This window comes from Dama dama, chromosome 9 (genome assembly GCF_033118175.1).
Source record: "Dama dama isolate Ldn47 chromosome 9, ASM3311817v1, whole genome shotgun sequence".
Classification (NCBI taxonomy): domain Eukaryota; kingdom Metazoa; phylum Chordata; class Mammalia; order Artiodactyla; family Cervidae; genus Dama; species Dama dama.
In genome coordinates this window covers 42,328,585-42,338,906 of record NC_083689.1, presented here as the reverse complement: position 1 = coordinate 42,338,906, position 10,322 = coordinate 42,328,585, and the positions used below count along the sequence as shown (strand labels likewise).

Below are 10,322 nucleotides of genomic sequence, written 5' to 3'. Positions count from 1 at the left end.
AGGTCTTCCTGAGTTCTCAGTAATAAATAACACCCTCATTCACTCTTTTTATACCTGTTTTTCTATCTTCATGTATGTTACTATGTCACATGATATGCAATATTTATTTGCTTATATTTTTCAGTCATTGTATCATTTGCCTTTTGTTTCTCACAATCTTATGCCTAGAAAATGGCCGGTACTCACTATATGTTCCTCAAATGCATAAAATATTTCTCATTGCAACTGTTTAATGCATGATTCCTCGGGAGAAAGTCTGAAAATTTTCTCCATATAACAATCTATCTAGGACTACCTGAGGACTTTAAATATCTTTTCCTATTCAGTCTGTATATTTCCTACTCAGTCTGTACAGACTTTCCTACAAGTCTGTATATTTCCTCCCTCTCTAACAGAATTCCTAGTCAGAGACGTTGCAAAACAGCTCTTAAATGTTTTATATGTATTTACTTTACATATACGTGGTTTAAAATATACGTTGTAGCATTTTAAATAATAATACTTATTTGTGCAAAATTATGTATGTATTTTTTATTCATAGTCATCAACACCAGCACATGGTACCAGGAAATGATACACAAAATTCAGGATTTCTTCTTCGGGGTTTATCAGTGGAACCAGAACTGCAACCATTCATATTTGGAATGTTCCTCTCCATGTATCTGATCACCGTGTTTGGAAATCTGCTCATCATCCTGGCTGTCAGTTCAGACTCCCATCTTCACACCCCCATGTACTTCTTCATCTCCAACTTGTCCTTTGTTGACATCTGTTTCACTACCACAACAATCCTAAAGATGTTAATAAACATACAGATCCAGAGCAAAGCTATATCCTATGGAAGGTGCATTACCCAGATGTATTTTTACATGCTGTTTGCAGCACTGGATGATTTTCTGCTGACCGTGATGGCCTATGACCGCTTCTTGGCCATCTGCCACCCCCTGCACTACACGGTCATCATGATCCCCTGACTCTGTGGACTGCTGGTGCTGGTGTGCTGGCTCATTAGTGCCCTGCTTTCCTTGTTAGAAAGCTTACTGGTGTTACAGCTGTCCTTCTGTACAGACTTGGAAATCCCCCACTTTTTCTGTGAAATCAAACAGGTTGTACTACTTGCCTGTTGCGACACTTTCCTTAGTGATGTTTTTATGTATTTTACATCAGTGCTATTGGGGGGTGGCCCCCTGGCTGGTATTCTTTACTCTTACTCTAAGATAGTGTTCTCCATACGTGGAATCTCATCACCTCAGGGGAAATATAAAGCATTTTCCACCTGTGTATCGCACCTCTCAGTTGTCTTCTTATATTATTGTTCAAGCCTAGGCGTGTACCTTAGTTCTACTGGTGCCCACAGCTCATACTCAAGTGCAACAGCCTCGGTGATGTACACTGTGGTCACACCCATGCTGAACCCCTTCATCTACAGTCTAAGAAATAAAGACATAAAAAGCGCTCTGAAAAGATTCTTTCAGATGGCAGTTATAAAAAGGAAAATTGTTCTGGATCTGAAGAATCATCCTTGAAGAATGATGCAAAACCTTAAAACAAGGAATCCCTATTGTTTGATCAGATTCTGGGTGTTGAACTTGCTGTTTATATTAATTTCTTTAAACTTCCATTTCTTTGATTTGAACACTTTAGACAATTTGTATACTCACTATTTTAAGTTTCTGCCTCTATCTGCTGATTTTTTGTTCATTTTCTTTTGTCCATTTCCCTACTTTTCCATTTTTATTTGTGCATTTTCCTATGTTCACAAAGTTTTTTCTCAGCCTTGGAGAAGAAAGACTTGGAAATTTTGATTAATTTTGTGGTACAACATGGGTTAATTAAAGATTTTTCTCAAATGATGTTTATTATCCTGAATGATTTTAGAAGAACTATAAAAGCTGGAAAATGAGTAATAAAATTTCAGTAAGTACATACATATCAATAGTTACTTTAAATGCCAATGAAATAAATGATTCAATAAAGAGACATAAGGTAGCTGAGTGAATAAAAAAGCAAAGCCCATCTATATGCTGGGCTTCTCAGGTGGTGCAGTAGTAAAGAAACTGCCTGCCAATACAGGAAATGTGGAAAATGCAAGTTCAATCCCTGGGTTGGGAAGATCACCTAGAGGAGGAAGTGGCAACCCACTCCAGTATTCTTGCCTAAAAAATTTCACGGCCAGAAGAGCCGGGCAGGCTGCAGTCCATGGGGTCACAAAGAGTCAGATATGACTGAGCGACTTAGCACACATATATATACTGCATACAAGAAACTAACTTCAGACTAAATTTTCACAAAGAATGAATGTAAGGGAATGGTATGTAAGGGAATGGAAAAGGTATTTTATGTATATGAACATTATAAGAAAGGGGGGTTGCAATATTCATACCAGAAAAAATAGACTTTAAAGAAAATTTGTCTTTATTGCATAAGACAAAGGGCATTACATAATATGAAAGGAATCAACATAAGAAGAGTACATACTAAAAATATTTGCTAACATATATATACCTAGGGCTTCCCTTGTGGCTCAGCTGGTAAAGAATCTGCCTGCAATTCAGGAGACCTGGGTTTGATCCTTGGGTTGGGAAGATCCCCTGGAGAAGGGAAAGGCTACCCACTCCAGTATTCTGGCTTGGAGAATTCCATGGACTGTAAAGTCATGGGGTTGCAAAGAATGAGCGACTTTCACTTTGTATACCTAAGATAAGAGAAACTAAAGGATAAAGCAAATATTCACTTATATGAAGGGAAACAGCAATAATACAAGAACAACAGAAAATGTTAACAACTCCTCTTCATCAATGGACTGATCATCTAGACAGCAAATCACTAAGGAAACAGTGGCCTTAAATGACATTAGAATAGTTGTACTTAATAAATATATAAAGAACATTAAATTTAAAAAAAAAAAACATTTTTTATAGTGCTTACGGAGTATACTCCAGAGTAGATCACATGATAACCCAGGTAACAAGTCTTCTTAATCTTAAAAGTATAGAAACTGCATTATGCATTTTTGGAGCACAGTGGTATGAAACCAGAAAGCAACTATAGGAAACAAAATGAGAAAAACACAAACCTATGGCAACTAAAAAGCATATAATTAAAAATCTAATGAGAAAATGAAGAAATCAAAGTGGAAATCAGGAAATATTTCTCCAAAAAAAAAAAAAAAAACTGAAAATGAGAGCACAAATTTCCAAAATATAAGGGATACAGCAAAAACTTATAAGAGTGATTTTAATACCAACACAAGTGTACCTCAAGGAATAAGGATATTCTCATATAAATCACCTAAGTTACCATCCAAAGGAATTAGGAAAAGTAGAACAAAGAAAGCTCAGAGTCAGTAGAAGGAAATAGTGGTAGAAACTAAATGAAATACAGACCAAAAATTGAAAAGATCAATAAAATTGAGAGCTTGATTTTTATAAAGAATAACCAAAACTGGCAAGCCTTCAGCCAGACTCAATAAGGGAAAAAAGAAATAGGGAAAAGAAGAAGTAAAACCATCACTGTTTGCAGATGCCATAATACTATACTACCAGAAACTAGTTTACCAAACAATGTGGTGATGCAAAGTTAATACACAGAAATATCTTGCATTCCTATATAATCCTTTACTTCAGAAGAAAAGAGAAAAAAAAAGTAGCTGGAGGAATTGGGTTCTCTGATTTCAGAGTAGACTACAAAGCTACAGTAATCAAAAGAGTATGGTGGTATCACAAAACAGAAATATAGATCAATGAAGTGGGATTTAAAGCCTGAACCAGGTGCTTCTGGTAAACTAATCTATGAAAAAGGAAGCAAGAATATACAATGGAGAAAAGATGGTCTCTTCAAAAAGTTGTGCTGGGAAAACTGGACATCTTCATGTATAATTAGAAACATTACCTTGACACCCCAAGCATTCTTATTTTGAAGGTAGATACGGGAAATATGGCTTCCCAGATGGCTCAGTGGTAAAGAATTTGCCTGCAATGCTGAAGACCTGTGTTCAATCCCTGGGCCTAGAAGATCCCCTGAAGAAGGAAATGGCAACTGGATCCAGTGTTCTTGCCTGGAGAATCCCATAGATAGAGGAGTCTGGTGGGCTACAGTCCATGGGATCACAGGAGTCAGACATGACTTAGCGACTAAACCACCACCACCTAACACCATACACAAAAACAAACTATAAATAGGTTAAATACTTAAATGTAAGGCCAGATGCTATAAAAAAATCTTAGAGGGAAGCATAGGCAGAACACTCTCTGACATAAATCACAATAAGATCTTTTTAGATTCATCTTCTAGAGTAATGAAAATAAAAACAAAAATGAATAGGATCTAATTAAACTTTAAAACTTTTGAACATCAAAGGAGACCATAAAGAAAACAAAACAGCCAGGCTCAGAATGGGAGAAAATATTTACACACAAAGCAGTTTGCAAGGGATTAATCTCCAAAATATACAAAGAGCATATGCAGCTCAATTAAAAAAGAACCCAATCAAAAAATGGTCAGAAGACATAAATAGACATTTCTGCAATGAAGACAAACAGATGGCTAAAAAGCACATGAAAAAATGCCCAACATCACTAATTATTAGAGAAATGCAAATCAAAGCTACGATGAGATATCACCTCACACTGGTCAGAATGGCTATCATCACAAAAATCTACAAACAGTAAATGATAGAGAGGGTGAGGAGAAAATAGAACCTTGCTATACCATAGGTTGGAATAGAAATTGATATAGGCAATACGAACTGTGTGAAGGTTCCCTGAAAAACTAAAAATAGAACTATTGTATGACCCAGCAATCCCATTCATGGGTATATATCTGAAGAAAACCATATTTCAAAAAGATATTTGCATCCAAAAATTCATTGCAGCACTGTTTGCAATAGCCAGGGCTTAAAAGTAACCTAAATGTCCATCAACGTGCTTCCCAGGTGGCACAGTGGTAAAGAATCAACCTGCCAATACAGGAGACATAAGAGACGTGTGTTCAGTTCCTTGGTTTGGAAGATCCCCTGGAGTAGGGAGTGGCAACACACTCCAGTATTCTTGCCTAAAAGGTTCCATGGTCAGAGGAGTCTGATGGCTACAGTCTATGGGGTCACAAAGAATCAGACATGACTAAGCAACTGAACACATACACATTGAAATGTTCATCAACAGAGGAATGGATAACAAAATTGGTACATGTATACATGGAATACTACTCAGCCAAAAAAGGAACAAATTTGAGTCAATTGTAGTGAGGTAGATGAGCTCAGATCTTGTTATATAGAATTAAGTAACTCAGAAAGACAAAAACAAATATCATATATTAATGCATATACATGGGATCTTAAGAAATGATATTGATGAACCTATCTGCAGGGAAGGAATGAAGATGCAGACATAGAGAATGGACTTGTGGACACAGTGTGGGTAGGAGAGGGTGGGGCAAATTGTGAATGTAGCACTGACATGTATGCACTATTATGTGTAAAATAGATAGCTAGTGGGAAGATGCTACACATATTTTTTGAAAATTTCCTTCATGACAGGAAATGACTCTTTTAGGTCTCTTGTTCCTTATCTATAAATAGGAAAATTCCACCTATGTAATAGAATTGGTGTATTAAGTAAGAGCAGCTGTGACTAAGTCCCAGGTATGCATTTACTTAGCTCAATGTGACATCAGAGGACCCTAAGGCCAGCAAGTCCAGCATTGCCCTGCCACCAGGACAGGGAATTGTGATCTCTCAGGAACGTCTTCTCCCAGGAATCACACATGGAGAAGGATACTTGAGAATCCACTGATCTAAGCCTGTGTTGTACTCAGGGACATACATTTGACACCTCACATCGCTGGATCATAGGAAAAGCAAGAGAGTTCCAGAAAAACATCTATTTCTGCTTTATTGACTATGCCAAAGCCTTTGACTGTGTGGATCACAATAAACTGGAAAATTCTGAAAGAGATGGGAATACCAGACCACCTGACCTGACTCTTGAGAAACCTGTATGCAGGTAAGGAAGCAACAGTCAGAACTGGACATGGAAAAACAGACTGGAACAACAGACTGATTCATGGGGTCACAAAGAGTTGGACACAACTGAGTGACTGAACTGAACTGAACTGATGTCAAAGAATGTTATGCTTATGTTCTCTTCTAGGATTTTGTGTGTGTGTGTGTGTGAGGGCTTACCTTTAGAACTTTAAGCTATTATGAGTTTGTTTTTGTATATGGTTTGAGGGAATGTTTTAATCTTATATTTTTACATGTCACTGTCCAGTTTTCCCAGCACCGTTTGTTGAAAAAATTGTATTTTATTATCTCCTTTGTCTTTAATTGAGTATAGATGTGTTGTTTTATTTCTGGACTCTTTATTCTGTTCTACTGATATGTATCAGATTTGTTGGGTCAGTATCATGCTTTTAGATTTCTGTAGCTTTGTTGTAGTCTAGTCAGGAAGGGTGATAACCCCAGCTTTATTCTTTTTTCTCAGGATTGCTTCATCAATTCATTCTTTTGTGATCCCATATGAATTTTAAGATTATTTTCCCTAGTTCTGTGAAAAACATACTGGATACTTTGATAGGGATTGCATTATATCTGGATATTCTTTAGGTTTTTTGACACTTTAATAATATTAATTCTTTCAATCCTTATCAAAATGCTCATGACATTCACAGAACTAGAACAAATAATTCTAAAATTTATGTGGAACTACAAAAGATACAGAAGCTGAATATCATTCAACCACTAGAAAGAATGAATATCTTACCACTTACCAAAAAATGGGTGAATTTTAGGGCATTAAGCTAAGTGAAATATGTCAGAGAGAAAAAGATATATACTATATGATCTCACTATTCAGTCAAATGAAAACAAAAACAAAACACCCAAGCATATGGAGTTGCAAAACAGATTGTTTCCTGAGCTGGGAGGTAGAGATTGAGCAAACATGGATGAATATTGTCAAAAAAAAGTAAAAACTTCAGTTATAAAATGAATAAGTCATGGAGATATAATGTACAACATGGGACTATAATTAATGTAATTGTACATTATATTTTAATGTAGCCAGGAGAGGGAATCTTGCAAATTCTCATCATGTGAAAAAAAAGTAACCATGTTTGGTAATGACTGCTAACTTGATTTATTGTAGTGATTCAGTTCAGTTCAGTTCAGTCACTCAGTCATGTCCAACTCTTTGTGACGCCATGAACCACAGCACACCAGGCCTCCCTGTCCATCACCAACTCCTGGAGTCTATCCAAACCCATGTCCATTGAGTCGGTGATGCCATCTGACCATCTCATCCTCTGTCAGCCCCTTCTCCTCCTGCCCTCAATCTTTCCCAGCATCAGGGTCTTTCCAAATGAGTCAGCTCTTCGCATCAAGTGGCCAAAGTATTGGAGTTTCAGCTTCATCATCAGTCCTTCCAATGAACACCCAGGACTGATCTCCTTTAGGATGGACTGGTTGGATCTCCTTGTAGTCCAAGGGACTCTCAAGAGTCTTCTCCAACACCATAGTTCAAAAGCATCAGTTCTTCGGTGCTCAGCTTTCTTTATAGTTCAGCTCTCACATCCATACATGACCACTGGGAAAACCATAGCCTTGACTAGATGGACCTTTGTTGGCTAAGTAATGTCTCTGCCTTTTAATATGCTGTCTAGGTTGGTCATAACTTTCCTTCCAAGGAGTAAGCGTCTTTTAATTTCATGGCTGCAATCACCAGCTGCAGTGATTTTGGAGACCAGAAAAATAAAGCCAACCACTGTTTCCCCATCTATTTGCCATAAAGTGATGGGACCAGATACCATGATCTTAGTTTTCTGAATGTTGAGCTTTAAGCCAACTTTTTCACTCTCCTCTTTCACTTTCATCAAGAGGCTCTTCAGTTCTTCTTCACTTTCTGCCATAAGGGTGGTGTCATCTGCATATCTGAGGTTATTGATATTTCTCTCAGCAACCTTGATTCCAGCTTGTGCTTCCTCCAGCCCAGCATTTCTCATGATGTACTCTGCATAGAAGTTAAATAAGCAAGGTGACAATATACAGCCTTGACATACTCCATTTCCTATTTGGAACCAGTCTGTTGTTCCATGTCCACTTCTAACTGTTGCTTCCTGACCTGCATACAGGTTTCTCAAGAGACAGGTCAGGTGGCCTGGTATGCCCATCTCCTTCAGAATTTTCCACAGTTTATTGTGATTCACACAGTCAAAGGCTTTGGCATAGTCAATAAAGCAGAAATAGATGTTTTTCTGGAACTCTTTGCTTTTTCGATGATCCAATGGGTGTTGGCAATTTGATCTCTGGTTCCTTTGCCTTTTCTAAAACCAGCTTGAACATCTGGAAGTCCACGGTTCACATATTGCTGAAGCCTGGCTTGAAGAATTTTAAGCATCACTTTACTAGCGTGTGAGATGGGTGCAATTGTGCGGTAGTTTGAACATTCTTTGGCATTGCCTTTTTTTGGGATTGGAATGAAAACTGACCTTTTCCAGTCCTGTGGCCACTGCTGAGTTTTCCAAATTTGCTGCCATATGGAGTTCTGCACTTTCACAGCATTATCTTTCAGGATTTGAAATAACTCAACTGGAATTCCATCTCCTCCACTAGCTTTGTTCGAAGTGATGCTTCATAAGGGCCCATTTGACTTCACATTCCAGGATGTCTGACTCTAGGTGAGTGATCACACCATCATGATTATCTGGGTCATGAAGATCTTTTTGGTACAGTTATTCTGTGTATTCTTGCCACCTCTTCTTAATATCTTCTGCTTCTGTTAAGTCCCTACCATTTCTGTCCTTTATTGATCCCATCTTTGCATGAAATGTTCCCTTGGTATCTCTAATTTTCTTGAAGAGATCTCTAGTCTTTCTCATTTGATTGTTTTCCTCTATTTCTTGCATTGATCGCTGAGGAAGGCTTTCTTACCTCTCCTTGCTATTCTTTGGAACTCTGCATTCAAATGGGAATATCTTTCCTTTTTCTCCTTTGCTTTTCGCTTCTTTACTTTTCACAGCTATTTGTAAGGCCTCCTCAGACAGCCATTTTGCTTTTTTGCATTTCTTTTTCTTGGAGATAGCCTGATTCCTGTCTCTTGTACAATGTCATGAACCTCCTCCATAGTTCATCAGGCACTCTGTCTATCAGATCTAGTCCCTTAAATCTATTTCTCACTTCCACTGTATGGTCATAAGGGATTTGATTTAGGTCATACCTGAATAGTCTAGTGGTTTTCTCCACTTTCTTCAATTTCAGTCTGAATTTGGCAATAAGGAGTTCATGATGTGAGCCATAGTCAGCTCCTGGTCTTGTTTTTGCTGATGTATAGAGCTTCTCCATCTTTGGCTGATAAGAATATAATCAATCTGATTTCAGTGTTGACCATCTGGTGATGTCCATGTGTAGAGTCTTCTCTTGTGTTGTTGGAAGAGGGTATTTGCTATGACCAGTGTGTTCTCTTGGCAGAACTCTATTAGCCTTTGCCCCCCTTCATTCCGTACTCTAAGGCCAAATTTGCCTGTTACTCCAGGTGCTTCTTGACTTCCTACTTTTGCATTCCAGTCCCCTATAATGAAAAGGACATCTTTTTTGGGTATTGGTTCTAGAAGGTCTTGTAGATCTTCGTAGAACCGTTCAACTTCAGCTTCTTCAGCATTACTGGTAGTGATTAGTTTGTGATATGTATGAATATCAAAAAATGACTATTGTATACCTGAAACTAATGTAATGTCATGTCATTTACATTTCAATTAAAACAACAAGTAGTACAACACAAGTGCTATTTCAGCCAAAACATTGTCTCAGATCAGAATCCCCAGACCAGAGGCAAGTTACCCAGGGTCTCCTAGCCTATAGCATCATTGTCAGTAGGCTGATACTGAAAGGGGACCATGACACAGTTCCCATTATCTGAAAGAGCAGTTAAAGTAGTGATGTAAAAAGTAACAATCCCAAAGTGAAAAGTGTGGTTTCATATTTCCTCATGCAATATTACAGAAATTATTTATTTTTAAATTTTATTAGAGTATAGTTTTTTTACAATGTTGTGTTAGTTTTTGCTGTACAGTGAAGCAAATCAGCTACATGTAGACATGTATCCTCTTTTTTGAATTTCCTTACCATTTAGGCCACCACAGAGCATTGAGTAAGGTTTCCTGTGCTATACAGTAGGTTCTTCTCTATTTTATACATTGTAGTTTGTTATGTGTTTCAATCCCATTCTTCCAATTTATCCCACCCCTGATTCCTCCCTTGGTGTCCATGTGTTTGTTGTCCACATCTGTGTCTCGATTTCTATTTGCAAGGCATAAATGGTTTTAGATAC

General features: G+C 37.6%; 1 pseudogene; it reads left to right on the top strand.

The window, feature by feature from the left end:
• Window positions 1–557: 557 nt before the first annotated feature.
• Window positions 558–1,526, top strand: LOC133062813 (olfactory receptor 7A17-like; annotated as a pseudogene).
• Window positions 1,527–10,322: the final 8,796 nt, after the last annotated feature.